Source organism: Mytilus trossulus, chromosome 7 (genome assembly GCF_036588685.1).
Source record: "Mytilus trossulus isolate FHL-02 chromosome 7, PNRI_Mtr1.1.1.hap1, whole genome shotgun sequence".
Lineage (NCBI taxonomy): Eukaryota > Metazoa > Mollusca > Bivalvia > Mytilida > Mytilidae > Mytilus > Mytilus trossulus.
This window is the reverse complement of record NC_086379.1, coordinates 5740158-5758742: the sequence shown is the minus strand read 5'-3', so window position 1 is coordinate 5758742 and position 18585 is coordinate 5740158. Positions and strand designations below refer to the sequence as shown.

The 18585-nt window shown below is 31.6% G+C and overlaps 1 long non-coding RNA gene across 1 annotated transcript; it reads left to right on the top strand.

Annotated features, from left to right (window-relative positions):
• Positions 1 to 2298: 2298 nt before the first annotated feature.
• LOC134724521 (uncharacterized) lies at positions 2299 to 4187 on the top strand. The gene is made up of 2 exons (XR_010108444.1): positions 2299 to 2382; positions 3060 to 4187. It is a non-coding gene; the product is annotated as an uncharacterized LOC134724521 (long non-coding RNA).
• The last annotated feature ends 14398 nt before the right edge of the window (positions 4188 to 18585 follow it).

Here is an 18585-nt window from a genome sequence, read left to right as displayed (position 1 = left end):
TTGATACTATCTTCTGATTGTAAGAAGCTTCTGTCCAAGTTTGGTAAAAATCCAGGATAGTTATTGAATCTAATAAATGTTTTGAAAACTTTAACGGCAGACTGTATGTAATGTTAACTGGAAGAAAATTTAAGTCCATTTAAAAGTAAAATACAGAAAAAATGGAGTTATCTTTTTACAAAATTTACCCTTGGAAACTATCTTATGTTCATAAATAAGCTTCTGTCCAAGTTTGGTACAAACCCAGGAAAGTAAAAGAAAGTTATTAAAATTTGAAAAAACTTTAACCACAGAGTGAATGTAATGTTTCCTCGCAGAAAAACTAAGTCCATTTATAAGTAAAATACGGAAAAAATGGAATTTTATTTTTACAAAATCTACTTCTGGATACTATCTTATGATCATAAACAAGCTTCTGTCCAAGTTTGGTACAAACCCAGGATAGTTTAAGAAAGTTATTAAAATTTTAAAATCTTTTAACCACAGTTCCCCGCAGAAAAACTAAGTCCATTTATAAGTAAAATATAGAAAAAATGGAATTTTATTGTTACAAAATTTACTTCTGGATACTATCTAATGATCATATACAAGCTTTTGTCTAAGTTTGGTACAAACCAAGGATAGTTTAAGAAAGTTATTAAAATTCTAAAAACTTTAACCAGTGGCGGATCCAGAGGGGGGGTTCCGGGGGTTCGCACCCCCCCCTTTATTTTGGCCGATCAATGCATTTGTATCGGGACATATGTTTTGCACCCCCCCCCCCCCCCCCCTTTGGAAAATTCCTGCATCCGCCCCTGCTTTAACCACCGAGTGAATGTAATTTAGTCCATTTATAAGTAAAATACGGAAAAAATGGAATTTTATTTTTACAAAATCTACTTCTGGATACTATCATATGATCATAAACAAGCTTCTGTCCAAGATGTTGCCCTTTTATGTAATTATGTTATACAAGTTACGATCATTTGAAAACACATATTAAACAACCAAATAAATGCACAAGAGCTAAATAGGAGTAATAGATCCTATTGACAACAATTAGCTGCCCAATTTTTATTGATTTTGTAACATTTGTTTCAAATATGACCAACTTCTAATCCAAAATCACCAGCACCGTATCAGGACCCACCAGCACAATGACAGGACCCACCAGCACAGTATCAGGACATGAGTTAATTGAGAAAATGCTATTTTTTTTATAAATTGCAATGTTTTTTTACAAAATAGTTCTGTCGTGTGGAATGCGGTAGAGAAAGCGGACTCTATGAGCATTTTTGTTTTATTTTTTCAGTTCGAGATTTTCTGAAATTGAGCATTTTTGTGTTACGCTTACTGAAACAGTTTAGAGGGTCAACTTTTCAATGGTTTATATATGAACCCATAAGAAACAAAATTGAAAAATCTCAACTGTTTTCTTCCATTTTTTATTAGTGAAAACGTCAAAAATCATCATTTTCGTCTTTGTTTACATTTTTTCATTGATCACCAGCACCCGTCAGGACCGAATCACCAGCACAGTACGTTCTCTCGCAGGACAACCATACCCACCGTGGACTTGACGAAGATGATGTGTATCACTCTAAATGGTTACCATGTATCAACGAAATTTTACTTGAATGTGGTTATAATCATTGTAGGAATAACCAAATTATGGAAAGAAATGTTATTGTGTCAAGACAAGTTAAACAGTTTCTTCATGAAAAATTTATTGAAAATTGGAAAGCACAAATATTTAACTCACCTAAGTGTATTAATTATAGAATTGTAAGACTGAATTTGGTTTTAATTGAGAAATATCTCTCTGTTTCCCCACCTGAAATGATGTATACTATTAATAAATTTAGATGTGGAAGTCACAAGTTGCCAATTGAAGCTGTTAGTGTTTGTTCTATTGATGGATCTGGAAAAAAAATGTGATCTAAGTGATAAAGAACAACTAGATTATGATACATATTTAATTGTAACTTTTTTAATGGAGTTCGTGATGTTTCTTATTTATTATTTGTAACTGTTTATGTATAAAATGCCACGGTCTCTTAATTTCATGAGTCTTTAGGATAAAAAAGATCTTTACAAGTCATTTTTATATCAAATGTATTATCACACCTTTTTATGCTCGATTTGAGATCTAAATTTTTTTGTTAAAAAAGGCTAGCTGTTGTCAAATAAATTTTGTGAGCAGTTTTAATACCGAGGGTGTGTCTTATTTTGTGAGTTTTCATTGGTTTGGAGTTTTTAGACCCTTCATTGTTGACCAGTGGAAAACTTCCCGCCGAAGTGTTTCAAATAGAACTTTGTCTTCAAACGAACAAGATGGACACATGCAGTTTACAGAAGCAAAAGATTTGATTTGAACTGTTCGTGAAACCACACATACTCAAGGTAGATATTAACCCCTTGGTATTTTCCCAGATTATTTTCATTATTAAAAATATGGATCAAAACACGACTTTTGAAATCTTTTTCGAAAAATTAAGATATGATATAGAAGACTATCTGATGAAATTTAATAAGTTGGCTCGTGTTCATTGATCGTCCTGAATATGCATGATATATTTGCCACTGGACACCAAGTAACCAACAATCAATCGTGTTCATTGACATCGGAATAAATAAAAAAAAATAAACTAGATCATGCACTGGTTACTACAAAACAAGTGCCTGAGTCGATGCTGTAGCAAGTATCGTGATGTTTGAAAAGGTTGCACCAACTGAAAATGCAGATGGCATATTTTTGCTCAACTATCGATAGCAAAGATTTGAAAATATTTATTTTAGTTTTTCGTATTTTACTGATACATGGAATTATATTTCAAGTTTACAGTTTTCAAGTTTATAGAAGATGCAGTCTATTTGTATTTTATAAAGATGATAAAGCCATAATTCAAAAAGTAGAAGACTTGATTCTCCATTATAATTGTCCTTGATCCTCGATTTACTTACAGCCGTTTTGGTGGTAATAAATATTATGTACATGGTTTAATCTCAATTGTTTTAACACTTTTTTCACGTTTTTGTTATTGATCTGAGTAAAGTTCAGTTACATAATTTATTTGCAGTATGTCCTTTGTCAGTAGATATTTTTCTGCACAGCCAGTTACTAAAGTGTGAAATGAGTAGATTGTTGTGTAACACCTATATGGTCATGTGATCAAAAGGTTAGAATTTGAACCGATATATGGTCGTGTCATCAATAGGTTAGAATTAGAAGCCAAATCAGTTTAAATTGATTTTTACTTGGACAAAGACCTAGGTATTTTTATGCCCCACCTACGATGGTCCACTGAACATAGAAAATGAAAGTGCAAAGTTCAGGTTAAAGTTTTTGGTCAAGGTAGTTTTTGATGAAGTTAAACTGAGTCACATCTACTTGAAACTTAGTACACATGTTCCCTATGATATGATCTTTCTAATTTTAATGCCAAATTATAGTTTTGATCCCAATTTCATGGTCCACTGAACATAGAAAATGAAAGTGCAAAGTTCAGGTTAAAGTTTTTGGTCAAGGTAGTTTTTGATGAAGTTAAAGTCACATCTACTTGAAACTTAGTACACATGTTCCCTATGATATGATCTTATTAATTTTAATTTCAAATTAAAGTTTTGACCCCAATTACACGGTCCACTGAACATGGAAAATTATAGTGTGAGTGGGGCATCCATGTACTATGGACACATTCTTGTTTCATTAGAATATTAGGGGACATGACATATGTTTGAAAGAATTTTAAGGCAATTAATTGATTCAATGTGATCTGTGTTGGATTTTAGATTTTAAAAGTTCCAGAAAATTACTTTTGGAGAATTGAATGATTTCACTAATTTTTCATGTTGCATGTGAAATTACAATATGATGACTTTACCACATTTCTTTAAGTTAATTGATTTATTAGAGTTGTTATGTTTTCAAGCTTTTACTCTTGTATAAACATCATCGAACTGTAACTATAAGTTCTGTAACCATGGTAAAATTCATGATTGATTGTGGGTGCATAACCCCCTGTGGCAAATATATCATGCATTTCAAGTTGAAAGATCCATGTAACTTGACCAGGTATTGCTTCCAAATAGTATCTACCTACAACAACAGGAATAGGGGACACATTCATGTATATGTCTAGGAGACTGACAGTGTACCAACTGAATTTGTTGGCAATACCTTCTGAATACATTTTTTATATAAAAGTTAATTACATTTGGTTTTTCAGAGAATTTACAAGACTATGATTATCCACAAAATGCAACAGTCTTATTTTGATGAATTGTTGAACCAGAGAAATGTGAAGACTTACAGACACCTAGACTGTATAGTCAACATAACAATGATTAGAGAATCAGACTACAGTGAACATTACAATGATTAGAAAATCAGACTAGAGTCAACATTACAATGATTAGAGAATCAGACTATAGTCAACATTACAATGATTAGAAAATCAGCCAGCTGCATTTCATCAATCAGTTTATGATGAAGCTTTACAGCATTGGAAATGATTACTCAGGTATGTATTGGTTAAAATTTTGAGGTTTGTTTTATAGGATAATAGTGGTGTTTAATTTTATCTTTCTTGAAATAAATATATTAGAAATGAGGTGAAATATGGCATTGATTAAAGGAGATGTACCAAGGAAAACATGTGACTGAATAAACATTTTATTAAAAAAGGATGAACAATACAGTTTTGAGTTTCAGAGCTCCAGATAAGATTTCACATATTGGGGTTTTTACCCACCATTTTCTTAAATAATTGGGTGATAAAGTTTTTTAATTGCATTATCAATTCCAATTCACCCCTCAGGTTAATATCAAATTGGGTTTTTCACCACCAAGCTCCTTAATGAATTGTGTTTTTTCATCGACACAATATTGAATATTTAGGCAATATCAACCCCAATTGTTTTCCATCTAAATATGTTCCTTTCTTTGTTTATAGCTGTTTTATTTGATTTGAGGTTATGGTTAGGGTTATTTGCTAGCTGTTTTATTTGGTTTATTCACTGTGGAGCAGTTGTAGGTTTACATTGTGTCCCGTTTCAAACCTTTTGCCAGTTTTGTATTTTCTCACAGAAAACCAGATATGTGTATTCACAGGCACTCGTCTTATACCTTCATATAATAAATTCTGAGACCAGTGCCTGTGTGCATGGTAATGTGTATTCATTAATTAACCGTAAAATAAATAAAAAATAGTATATAAACTCTAATTATACTTGAATGATTTTGTTTTATTCAATTTACATAAATCTGGGTTTAGTTGTCTTTTATTTAGAACTTTTGGTTTCTGATGCTTTATCATTTTCATAATTGTTTTGGCCTTTCACTTTTTTCAACTGATTTCGATTTTGATGAAACCCCGTGTTTATTAGAAATGTTCTCGTTATGGTACGCACACACGCCTGTGCATTTGATGGACGCTTTCTTAAAACACTGGCTGAGTCTTGTTATCATCATAACTTTCCCTCAGCTTTTCAAAAGAAGCCAAAAACATGCTTCTATTCAATATTTTTACCGGACATTCACTTTCGTTTTAATTCAATGTATGTTATGATAAATCCCGAGCAATGCGAAAAAAATATGACTACATGACACACGCTAATTAGATAAAAGCCGAGAAGATCGAAATGTTTACAAAAACACGTGTACCTATTGAGCAAGGGAAAACTCAAACAGGGACCCATTTCAGGTACTTGATGCAGGGATCTATTTTTAGACCGACTGGAAATTTCCAATTATAAATATTATAAAAATAGTTTACGCGACGACTTTAAACAGATAAGGGTAAATAACGCAAACGGTAGTCAATAAAAGGATTGAGAACTCATGGTTTCGGTATATAATTGGGTTTTCCGTTGAATTAATTGGGTTGTTGAACCCTGCAATGGACAATTGCATTGGGTTTTCTAATATTTGTATTGCGTGATCACGCAAATACGCAGCTTATCTGGAGCTCTGCAGTTTCAATCCTTTCATATATTAAAATAAAATGATATTTTGTAGGGACCAAACAACTGAGCAGAAAGAAGAACCGTATGACCTTGAAGAGTAAGCAATGTATTAAGTATATTTGGGGTTACCAAAGAGTATGGTAAGAACCTCATCTTGAATTATACTTGGTGAGTATTCTTATTGTTGGTTAAAAATTAAGCATCATTATGGAAAATGGGGGATCAAGGGTAAACACCAACAAGACAGTGACCAAAGGAAAATAAATAACCAAAACCATCTAGAGGTTTCAACTATAGTCTGATGTTTATACAATACGTGAACTTGTAAATCATCCAAAGTCTAAAATATTTATGAATAAAATGAACAGACTGACAAATAACTTACATACACACAAATATCTGACCTAAGCACATGAGCATGTTGCAGGGTGAATTTTTTTTTTAAATAAAGCTTGAGCCTGTTTTGTGCAATGCCTAACCATTTAACGATAAAATTTCATACAGAAAACTTTTCAAATTGAGGGGTTTCAAATTTTAAATAAGCCAATTTATGGTTTAAAAAAATAATGGAAATCTTGACTCCCCAACAAGAGAAAAATGTCACTCTTATCATTGAGGAAAATGGCCACTACCTGAATGGTCTTAAGAATTAATTCAGTTGCTCTGGTCATTTTTCAAAATTTAACAATGTAAGTAAATATGGAGTTGTTTGATCAATGGGAGATAACTCTGACCACATGGAATAATTCTGAAAACTTAAAGAGGGGTCCTGATCCAGAAATCCCGGGCTTAAAAACACAAAATCCTGAGCTCCCGAAATTTAAATAAATTTAGATCCTGACATCAAGAAATTAAAAAAAAACAAACTTTATCCTGAAGGGGTCAATCCCTAAATCCTGTGCTTTAAAATACCAGATTCCCGAATCCCAATATAGGTCCTATCCCCCTCACATATATAATTGATAACTTAGATAAAAGAAATACAGAAATTGTTTTGCCTTTTGCCATGCTTACAATCAACAAAAGATTTTTTTCTTCATTTTTCAAAATAAATTCCAAGACTAAGATGTAGGATGCCATTCTTCTAACAAAATACCACAGCATGGAGACCCTAATCAGCACACTAAAATGTCCAAAGGTGTGTCCTACATCTTGAAATAAATATAATTTTATAAATGTTCAAGTATCTTCAAAAACATTTTTTACTCATTTCTACTCTGTTGAGACAATTTCACTAGCACTGCACTTTGACTTTGACTAAGACAAACACAATGTTGATTGAAGTTGAATGGTACTAGTGACAACTTTGTTGGAGACATGGAAAGCATTTCGTCATTGTTAGTAGTTTTATGGGCTTTCACCTCTTGAGTCACAAAGAACCTTATGTACGTTAGTTCCATTGAAATGTTATATGCATTGTCAATGCTAAACATTTGATTGACTTTGACTGATTTTTTTTTTAGTTTCGTCAGAGTGTAAATGAGTTTGAACAAAAGGCAATATAACCTTTTTTTAGTGATAAGAAGATTTGACTTTCATTTTTGATAAAGTTTTCACCAAATTTATTGTTGATAGCAAGGCTTATGGTTTGCACAATAGAATATGACTTTTACACAATGAGCTCAGTGGTGAATCCAGGGGTGGGGGGGGGTCTGGAATTTGGAACCCCCCTTTTTTTTGGCCCATCAATGCATTTGAATGGGAGCATATAGTTGGACCCCCCTTTTAATCTGGGTTGGGAACCCCCCTTTTTTTGGGCCTATCAATGCATTTGAATGGGAGCATATAGTTTGACTCCCCCACCCCTCCCCCTTTACTCTGGGTTGGGAACCCCCCTTTTTAAAATGGCTGGATCCTCCCCTGGAGCTTGTCACTTTCACTCAAAAAACATTAAAGAAACCATCAAATTCCTAAGCTTAGGTAGGAGCTTCAAATTGTTATAAAAATTACTTAATTATCATTATCTTGTGTATTTTAGCCACCTTCTGCTTAAAAAAAAAACCATTTAGATAATTTATCACTTATAGAGGCATTTGCAATGATTTAGATAAACAATAACAGCACTTTGTTTTTTTATAAATATTAATAAAAGTGGAATAATGAAGAAATGACTTGTAATTATTAAGTCATTTTTATAGTTAAATTGGTAAAAATGATCTGAAAAGCATTGCTGATTTCATATTTTTTTCCAAAACCACAATTCAACCTCATTTTGGTCTGTATGCATACAACATTTAATAAGAACCCTTGTAGTAGATGGTTGCTCAGCTTGGTCAGATAATAAAAAGAACAGAATGTCAAAATAAAACGGTTTTGCCAACAAAAAATATTATTTCAGTGGTAAAACTCAAATGTTTTTGCTTCAATTTTTTACTCACTTGAGTGCAATTATTTGCAAAGTACAAATCTTATACAAAAGAATTATGTCTGAGACAACAACCCAACCAAAGAGCAAAAAACAGCCGAATCAACTAATGACTCTTCAACTCAGCAAGAAAATCCAGCATCTGGAGGCAGGCTTCAGCTGACCCCTACACAAAAATGTTCACTAGGTCAGTGAAAGTGGACTCAAACATATATTAAAATGAACTGAAATTAAAAAACCTACGAGACTAACAAGGTCCAGAGGCTTCTAACAAGGGACAGGTGCAAAAATGTAGTGGGTTAAACATGTTTTGAGAGATCTAAACCCACACTTATACCTCTATGAGCCAATGTAGAAAAAACAAACACAGCAATTTGCACCGTAAAACTCATTAAAAAGAAGTCTGTGTCCAACTTCAGAAAAGGTAACAAAAGAAACAGACTAATAATTTGTGTATTTTTACAACATTTACAAAGCTAAATTTTGTGGGAAAATAAAGTAAAAGTTAAATTAAAAAAGATATTTAATTTTGAAATTTACTTCAAAGGAAAGAAAATAAAGTTTAATTGATTTTATTCTTATATGTGTAATGTTGTATATGTATTTATATTTCATTTCAGAGTTCAACAACAGATTATTAATTCTATAATTTTGATTTTTGCAGATTGCAGCAGTGGGATGTTACAGTCATAGACGTTGGATAGACTCCGTTGTACTAGGCCAGGGAGGGTAGCGCAGAGTTTCCGCAGCACTATACAATAGTAACAAGATCACTCTACCATGAGCTTGTTAAAGGGCCCGTTTGATGAAAGTGACACCAACGTTCTCCACAACACTACAGATTTGTTTTTGCAGATGCAGCCGAGAGGATGTTTCAGTCATGGACTCATTTGATGGAAGTGACACCAACATTCTCAAACACTAATAATTTACAAATTTGTTTTTGTTGTAGATGCAACCTCAGTCATACACCCTAGAGTTTGGCTATGTTGTGACAGAAGAAGAGTGGCATATAGACTTCTGTATGTCCATTTTTATGGAAGTGACAAATTACTAATCTTTCTTCTTATATCCATTTCAGAGTTCTTACAAAGATGCATAGGTATAAAATATTTATTATTTTTTGTCTTTTGGTGTATTTTTGTCAATGAGTTAAAACCCAAAGAACAGTACATCGATCAGAAGTAATAAGTTTGACTAGTGTAATTTGAGAGAGAACACTCTGGAACACAAAAAATATCCTACCTCATAAAAATTTAACACATCTTATTTTCACCTTTTTTCATTGAAGCAGCACACAGTGTAGTCAAGAATGTATGCATGTCCTTGAACTTCTAGAAATACAATACCTCTTATAGTTAAAACAGTCTGGTATAATGGTCAACAAGAGCTACATAAAAAAAGGAAGATACCAAAGTTAAATTAAAAAAATATGTATTTAATTTTTGAAATTTACCTCAAAGAAAATAAAATAAAGTTTAATTGATTTTTTTCTTATATGTGTAATGTTGTATATGTATTTTTATTTCATTTTAGAGTTCAACAACAGATTATTAATTCTATTATTTTGTTTTTCGCAGATTGCAGCAGTGGGATGTTACAGTCATAGACGTTGGATAGACTCCGTTGTACTAGGCCAGGGAGGGTAGCGCAGAGTTTCCGCAGCACTATACAATAGTAACAAGATCACTCTACCATGAGCTTGTTAAAGGGCCCGTTTGATGAAAGTGACACCAACGTTCTCCACAACACTACAGATTTGTTTTTGCAGATGCAGCCGAGAGGATGTTTCAGTCATGGACTCATTTGATGGAAGTGACACCAACATTCTCAAACACTAATAATTTACAAATTTGTTTTTGTTGTAGATGCAACCTCAGTCATACACCCTAGAGTTTGGCTATGTTGTGACAGAAGAAGAGTGGCATGTAGATTTCTTTTATGGAAGTGCAAATAACTAATCTTTCTTCTTCATATCTATTTCAGAGTTCTTACGAAGATGTATAGGTATGCAGTATTTATTATTTTTGTCTCTGTGTATTTTTGTCAATGAGGTAAAACCACAGAACAAATCAATCAGAAGTATTAACTGGTGTAATTTGAGAACACCCTGGAACACGAGAAATATCTTACCTCACAAAATTTAACATGAGACATCTTGTTTTCACCTTTTTTCAAGGAAGCAGCACACACAGTGTAATCATGAAGGTATCCATGTCCTGGAACATCTGGGAATAGCATATCTCTAATAGTATTTTAACTATTATCCTCAAAATTCAAACAAAACAGTCAGATATTTTGATCAACAAGAGGTACAATCTCAAACCACGTGGTGAAAAAAGACAACACATAACCAAAAAAAGTGACGGAAAATTGTCTACACTGACAACAAAATATTATACAGCAACAACCCATTCAAAGACCTGAGAGATTCTCAAGCACCAATTCAACCAAAGACCAGGGATGAACTCCAGCACTGAGCACCAACCAAAACAAAGAACAGACATGAACTAGGGCAAAAAGCACCAACCCAACCAAAGACCTAAGAGGTTTTCAGGCACCATGCAACCAACTAAACTAAATAGCCAGGGATGATCTCAGACACCATGCACCAACCTTTCCAAAGATCAGGGATGCTTTCAGGCACAACAACCTTACCAAAGACCAGGAATGATCTGACACCAAGCACCAACCAAAACAAAAAAAAGGGTGATCTCAGACACCACAGAATGTTAGCAAGTATTTGATATGTTAACTTATCTACTACTTGTGTAAGTAAAATGTTTTTTTTTCATTCTGTGCTGCATTTATTCTATCAAAAATTGTCAAAATGCAACATGAAATTTTTATGTGTTTTTCATCTCTTCAAAATGTTTTACATATTGAATTTTTTTTAAAATTCCATTGGACTATCAAAAATAATTAGTAAATAATTTCTTGAATAATTTTTTTTTTATTGGAAATGTTAATTTACTTTAATCAACGAATATGAAAATAAATGTTCAAACCTTTTTCATGCATAACCAAATTAATAAATGTGTTAAATAAAAGATTACAAATAAAAAATTTCTATATTTTTTTTTTTGAAAATTAAGATATGCTTCTAAGAGTTTTTACAATTGAACTGTTCCAGAATATAATAATGTATTGTTGTTTACAGAAAATATAAGGTAAAATGACAAATTTCGGGTTTACATGAAAACACTGATATCTTGAATGACAGTAGCATAGGTGGATCCAGGGAGCCTTGCCCCCCCCTTTTGTGGGTAAAGGAGTAAGTTCGGTAAGAGCCATATTTGGCCCCAATTATAAAGTTCATAGTAACAAGACAATAACTGTTTCAAGTTGCCTTAAAGACATGTTAGAAAGTTACACAGAACTGTTTTTGTCAAAGTTTACTTCTAACACCTTAATTTTTACATCCCAAAAAGGTCAAAATAAGGGATTTTGGTGAAATTTGTCAAAATAAGCCAGATTGCAACCAAATGAAGGACCAGGAAACATAGAGGGCAGGCGTCGACAAGCTTAAGATTCAAATAAGACGTGTGAAATGTCTTCACAAACATTATTTTAAAAGATCTTTGTTGTCGACGTATGCGCTCTATATTTCCTGTCCAATAATCTATGGAAATTTACCCATTTTCATTGATTTCTTCGTGAAAATCAATGAGTTCAACTTGTGACGTCATAATGAAACGTAAAATTTCCAACAAAATGGTGTATATCCTAGCTAGTCAATGGATTAGCTGTAATTTATCGTGATATTGGTCGATTAATCTGAATTTGAAATTTACGCTAAAAAGGGGGCCATTTTAGGACCTTATCGAACATACTCCTTTTGGTTGATTATATAAGGAATCACTGTAGTATGACTAGAGGGGGCCCCCTCATGAAAAGTTCTGGATTCTGCCACTGAGTAGCGAAATAAAAATTCACTAAATTAGAAGGGGAGGCAAGTTGTATAAAATAAGGGTATCAATACGATATGGTATTTCAACAAATGATGCAATTTTGCTCTAAATTTGTGAAGTAAAATTCAGGTACACTATGCCAAGATCAAATTCATGTATATTTTACCCTTGGGAAGTGGTAAAAAAATGCTTGAAAATTAAGATATGTCTGCAAAGTATTTAGTAATTGGGGAAAATATGGTTTGGTTCAGATTAATTGAATAAGATTTTGAATTTCTGAAATTAGTTGATATTGTAATAAAAAAAAATATTTATGATTATCCCAAACATTCACCATCAACGATTCTGGAAGATTATGTCGAGCAATTTTTTTTTGTTGTAAAAGTTTTCATCCAATAATTTATAACTGTAGACGAATAATAATTTGATTTATTAAAGCCATGGACACCTTCTCATAATTTAAAAATATGGAGATAAATATGCCGATATAAATACAAGTGGTACCTATTTGATTCTTGTCGGTGGATTCTGGAATAATTTTCATTTCATATTTAAAAATTACCAAAAAGTATTTTTTTTGAGAACATATTCAGCTTGAATACATAAATGACAGATTTTTATTAAGCAATTCATGTGAACAACCAAGTTAGAAATTTGACCGAAAAAAACTCAAAAAAAGATTCAGGCATACAAATTATAATATACATTAAAAACTGGATATTAAATGATAAAACCGTGGAAGAAGATTGATTTAATTTGATTACAACACTATTTAACCATTGAACAAGATTTTCTTCTGAAATGCAGCAAAATGGTTTGCCCATCAATTTCAATAGTTAAATTGATATATATAGGAAGATGTGGTATGAGTGCCAATGTGACAAATCTCCATACTTATATATGCAACAACATTTGAAGCTAAAAAAGAGGTTGGAGATTAACCCAGAGTGGAACGCCCATTTATTTAATTTCTTTATCAAATTGATCAATGCAGAAAGGGTGATAGTTGAAATAACTTAGGATGAGGTTTATTAGGTTGTAAAACAGTTTAAGGTCCTTGGATCAAATGATCAACAGATATTTATAAAACATTTTTAAACATTGTCTTGTTTGCATTGTTAGTGCTTTCGGGTGGTTGAAATTTTCAAAACAATTCATGCAGTTTTTAATGATACACTCGTTTAAATGATAAAACTGAAATTTCAGTTTTGTAATTTAACAACTTCCCTAAATATTTTACTGTTTTCAATACATCTTGATTGTCAAATTGGAGAATAACAGTACATTTGTACTTGAAACTAAATTAAAGTTTGTCATCTGCATTTAAAGTTTCATAGCTGAACATTAATGTTCATCTTGATTTTTTTTTTGAAGACTAAGCAAATATCTAATGACCATTTCAGAAATACATTGAGCTCAGAGCGCTGCGTTTCTTATCTATTACTAACATAGTTTCTCTTTGGAGTAGCTTGCAGTTGCTAGGGTCTGGTTGTTTCTTTTGTTTTTTCATTGGTTCTTTGAATGGTGTCATGGTTTTCAAGTGTTCAGGATATGGTGTTCTGCTTTTGAGGGAATCTTTATATGTAATTCTGAAATGAAAATATTTGATATTTGTTTGGTAATTTAAGTATTAAAAAAATTATAATTTTGAGCTTAAATCTGTAAAAAAGTTTTATAATTTTCGAAACAATGTCAAAAACAAAGGTCTTTAATCAAATTCTAAATTATATTTGACATATTATGATGTACTGGAAACCAAAATATTAAAAATATATTTGTATCTTAGATTGAATTCAAATACCTTATTGTGAAAAATTACCCAAAATGTTATATACTTAAGCGTCATCAAAATTATTTCAGGGTATCTGTTTCTTAAAAGCACTGATTGCTAACAAGATAATGGTGAAGTAAAAGTAACATTTCAAAATTATAATCTACCTTTTAAATTAAATTCACTTAATGCTTTGACCAAGTGGGAAGAACAAGTATTTAAATCATTTCAAATACCCCCCTTAAACCTTCATTCTTATTTATCTGAAACTATCATCATTTCCCAGAGTTATTTAGATAAAAATCCCTAGTATTAAACAGAAGTATCTAATTATTTTGCTTCAAATATATCATTCTTGGGTTCATTTTTAACTCTAACCCCCAATAATATGCTTTCATTCAGACATTTTACAAATTCTCCATACAAATCCCCCAAAAAATAATTTTGTGAAAACCTAAAATTTGTCATTCACATGAATAATAATAATAAAAAAAACTGTCAATAATAAGGAATCCACAGTATTCACATTTTGCTTGAAAAATATTTGTAATCAAGTTTCATCAATTAGCCTCGAATGTTGTATTTAAGCGAAATAGTTGTTTGTTTCTTTGCTTTGTCTTTACACAGCTGAAAACTTTTACTTTTAAGCAAGGGAGATAACTTGTTTCAAATTTAATTTAATTAAGAAATTTCTAAAAATGACATTTGTCCATTCGGCATCATATTTTTTTCTAAAATCAGTGTAATTCTTAAAAATGTTTGGTATAACTATTTGGTTTATAATTATCAATACATAATTAACAACTATTTTTAATTTTAACTTTTTTGTCACATTTAACAATTACTCATCATGACAAGATTTTGACATTTCTTTTCGAAATTCCCCTTATATTTCTTTTAAAAATTGCATACAATATTCACTTTAAACATATTATAATTGTTAATGTTTGTGTCATTTTGGTCTTTAGTGGATAGTGGATAGTTGTCTCATTGGCAATCATACCTCATCTTCTTTTTTATAACTAAGCAGGTTCAAATTAGATCATGTACCATACTTTAGGGGCAGTGGTAGATTCAGAGGTTGGGAGTTCTGGAGAGGTTGGATCCTCCTTTTGTCGAGCCTTTGACTTAAGTTGAAAAAGTGACACATAGCGATCCTACATTCCGTCATTGGCATTGTCCACAAATATTCACTCTGTGGTTAACGTTTTTAAAATTTTAATAGCTTTCTTAAACTATCCTAGATTTATACCAAACTTGGACAGAAGTTTGTAAATGATCATAAGATAGTATTCAGAAGTAAATATTGTAAAAATAAAATTCCATTTCTTCGTATTTTACTTGTAACTGGACTTAGTTTTTCTCCTGGGAAATATTACAGTCACTCTGTGGTTAAAGTTTTAAAAACTTTGATAAAACTTTGATAACTTTCTTAAACTCTCCTGGATTTGTACCAAGCTTGGACCAAAGCTTTTTTATGATGATAAGATAGTACATGTACCCAGAAGTAAATTTTGTAAAAATAAAATTCCATTTTTCTGTATTTTTCACTTATAACTGACTTAGTTTTTCTTCAAGTTAACATAACATTCAGTCTGCTGTTAAAGTTTTTAAAATATTTATTAAATTCATTAACTATTCTGGATTTTTACCAAACTTTGACAGAACTAGGACATGCTTCTTTTAATCAAAAGATAATAAAAAAAAATAAGGGATTGCTAAAGTGAATTTGATAAGATAGCCATATTTTGGATCCTATGGCACCTTCATCAGGATTGAAACTATAGGGAACTGCAGAATCCTGTAATGATAATTTGCATTTCACAATGTCACCATCAGGATAAATTATAAATAGGAGAGTGAAGGTAGATGCGAAAATAAACTAGATCAAGAATGTTAAATAAAATATGTTTTTGTATATTTGGACGACATTTGACTTGCAATTATGTACCATTTACTAGGCTGGATATAGTACAGACTTGCATACCGTACCATTTCGACACTGGAAGCAGTACGTTTGTCTGAGCAAAGCCAATTGGAAGCATGTACCTCTTAGTGAAGCTAATTGCGAGCACATACCCTCTGTCTTGTTGCGAAGCTGATTTGAAGCAGTACATATATACCTCTGTCTGCTAAAGCTAATTAGAAGCAGTACCCCTGGCAGCGCGGTCCCAATTAGAGGCATGTAACTCTGAGGGAAGCCAATTGGAAGCATGTACCTCTGCAAAATTTGATTAAACACTATTCAACAAATTTTATTTAACATTCTTTTTAAACCATTAATACTTTTTGTCGAGCCTTCAACTTTAATTGAAAAAAACATGAGACTTAGCCATCCTACATTCTGTCAGCAGCGTCATCATTGGCGATCACAAAAATTCACTCTTTAGTTTAAGTTTTTTGAAATTTTTATAACTTTCTAAAACTATTCTGGATTTCTAAAACTTCCACCGAAGCTTGAATATGATCATAAGATAGTACCCAGAAGTAAATTTTGTAAATGAAACAAATTAATTTTTCCATATTCTACTTATAAATGCCAGGATACAATACATTCACTAAAGTTTTTAAAATTTTAATAACTTTCTTCAAATATTCTGGATTTGTAACAAACTTAGACAGAAGCTTGTTTATGATCAAAAGCTAGTATCTAGACAAAAAATAGTTAAAACTTATTTCCTGTTTTTCCGTATTTTGCTTATTAATGGACTTAGTTAACCTTATATTCTGAAGTTAAAGTTTTTAAAACAATTATTAGATTCATAAACTATTCTGGATTTTTACAAAACTTGGACAGAAGCTTCTTACAATCAAATGATAGTCTGAGAAAAACAGCAAAAGTCAGCGAGACACTGGGATCTGCAGAACCTGTACAAATTTTTTGGTTGCAATTAAATAAGAACAGAACCTAGTTTGAACCCTGCCTTTTATCCTGGTTGGGAGCCCTATCTCTTTAAAAATGGCTGGAACCACCCCTGGGGGAGAATAATTGCTTTTTTATCATTTGAAGATGGAAAAAACTATTTACGTTATTACATGGGATTTGTTTCCAAATGGCAGAAAAGAGGTGTTTCCTGTCTTGTGTATTGACAGGAGCTAGTTCTGACTGTTATCCTCCATTTAAGGAACCAGTCATTCCCAAAGGTTACCTTGTGTCAGTCCATCTCTATTAATGTCAAGATATCAGTGATTTCTCTTCTCTTAAGTTTTTTGGAAGCATTCTTATGAAAAACAAATTTTGACATCACCGATTAATATGGTTCATGTATCAAACTTAATTTGGGAACACAAATGTTACTTTTGAATTGTAAATTTTGAAACTATTTCCTTCAACTATTCTAGTTTAATGATTTTATTACATGGAATTTGAATTTGGACAATTATTTTTTAATTTAAAGAAACAGGATTTTTTGAGTTTACAATATTTCATCCTAAATTTTATCCTAAATGTAAAGATTTCTTACAACATACCACTATTTTGTATTATATTTGTATTTTATATTATCAGCGTTTCTTTTACCATTGAAACTTCAAAGGAAGATTCCACTCACGTTGAAGTTGTGCTATTCCTAGTATGAAACTGGTTGAGAAATTTCCCCCCATTTTCCCGAAATTTGTGAAATTTTATTAAAATTTACAGACAGTACTCGTTTGTGTAATCAACTCCTGCAGTTATAATTTTTTCTATTCTTGAATTAGGAGATTTTTATTTAAACCTTTGTAAGAATGTAACAATTTTTGTTTAGAACTCACATGATGAGCATGCAAATTGATTAAGGTTAATCGTCATCACAAATGTTTGACCTTTTATATTTCCATATATTTAAATTTCAGTAAAGACCATTCTCCTTTGTTGATGGAAAATATGAACTTGCACAACTGAGCTACTTCAGGCTATGATCAATTTTTGTAGAATTATTTTCATACTTATGATGTGTGTAAAGAGAAACTTGAAACAAGGGAAATTTTATTAAACTATGCTCCAAAATATTAAAAAAATGTTTGTGATTTAAAGGTGTTAGCCAATAAATATTCTGTTCTTTTTTTATAACCTCTTTTTTTAGGTATTTACATATCAGATGTCTGCTAACTAATATAAGAGCAATAATTTGAGCTATGTAAATAAAAAAAATGTAAACATAGTTCTAAATAAAAATGGAAAGAGAAATTGTGGGTTTTTAAAAAAAAACATTTGGTCAATTTTCAAAATTCAAGTTACATGTATAAAAGCACATCTGATATTTTTACTGTTTTATGTATGAGTTCAAACAATTATTTTTTATATTGAGAATTACTTCCATGCTGCCATGAATGTAAAAAGAAAATATTGTGAGATGCTTTGGAACATTCTTTGGACAATTGGATTATATACAACGGAAAGGACATTGGAATATTAAAATGGATTCAGTGAACTGGTTATCACAAAGAATTATGTTGAAAAGCATGAAAAGTAGCCATGGCAGCAGCTCCAAGGAAGATAGTTACATAAATCTTCAACCAAGTCTGAGGCTTCACCAAGAAAATAAGAAGGCAAGTTTAATTAAGCCAAACATTTTCTATACAATCAGTAATTTGATAAAAATTGTATATTA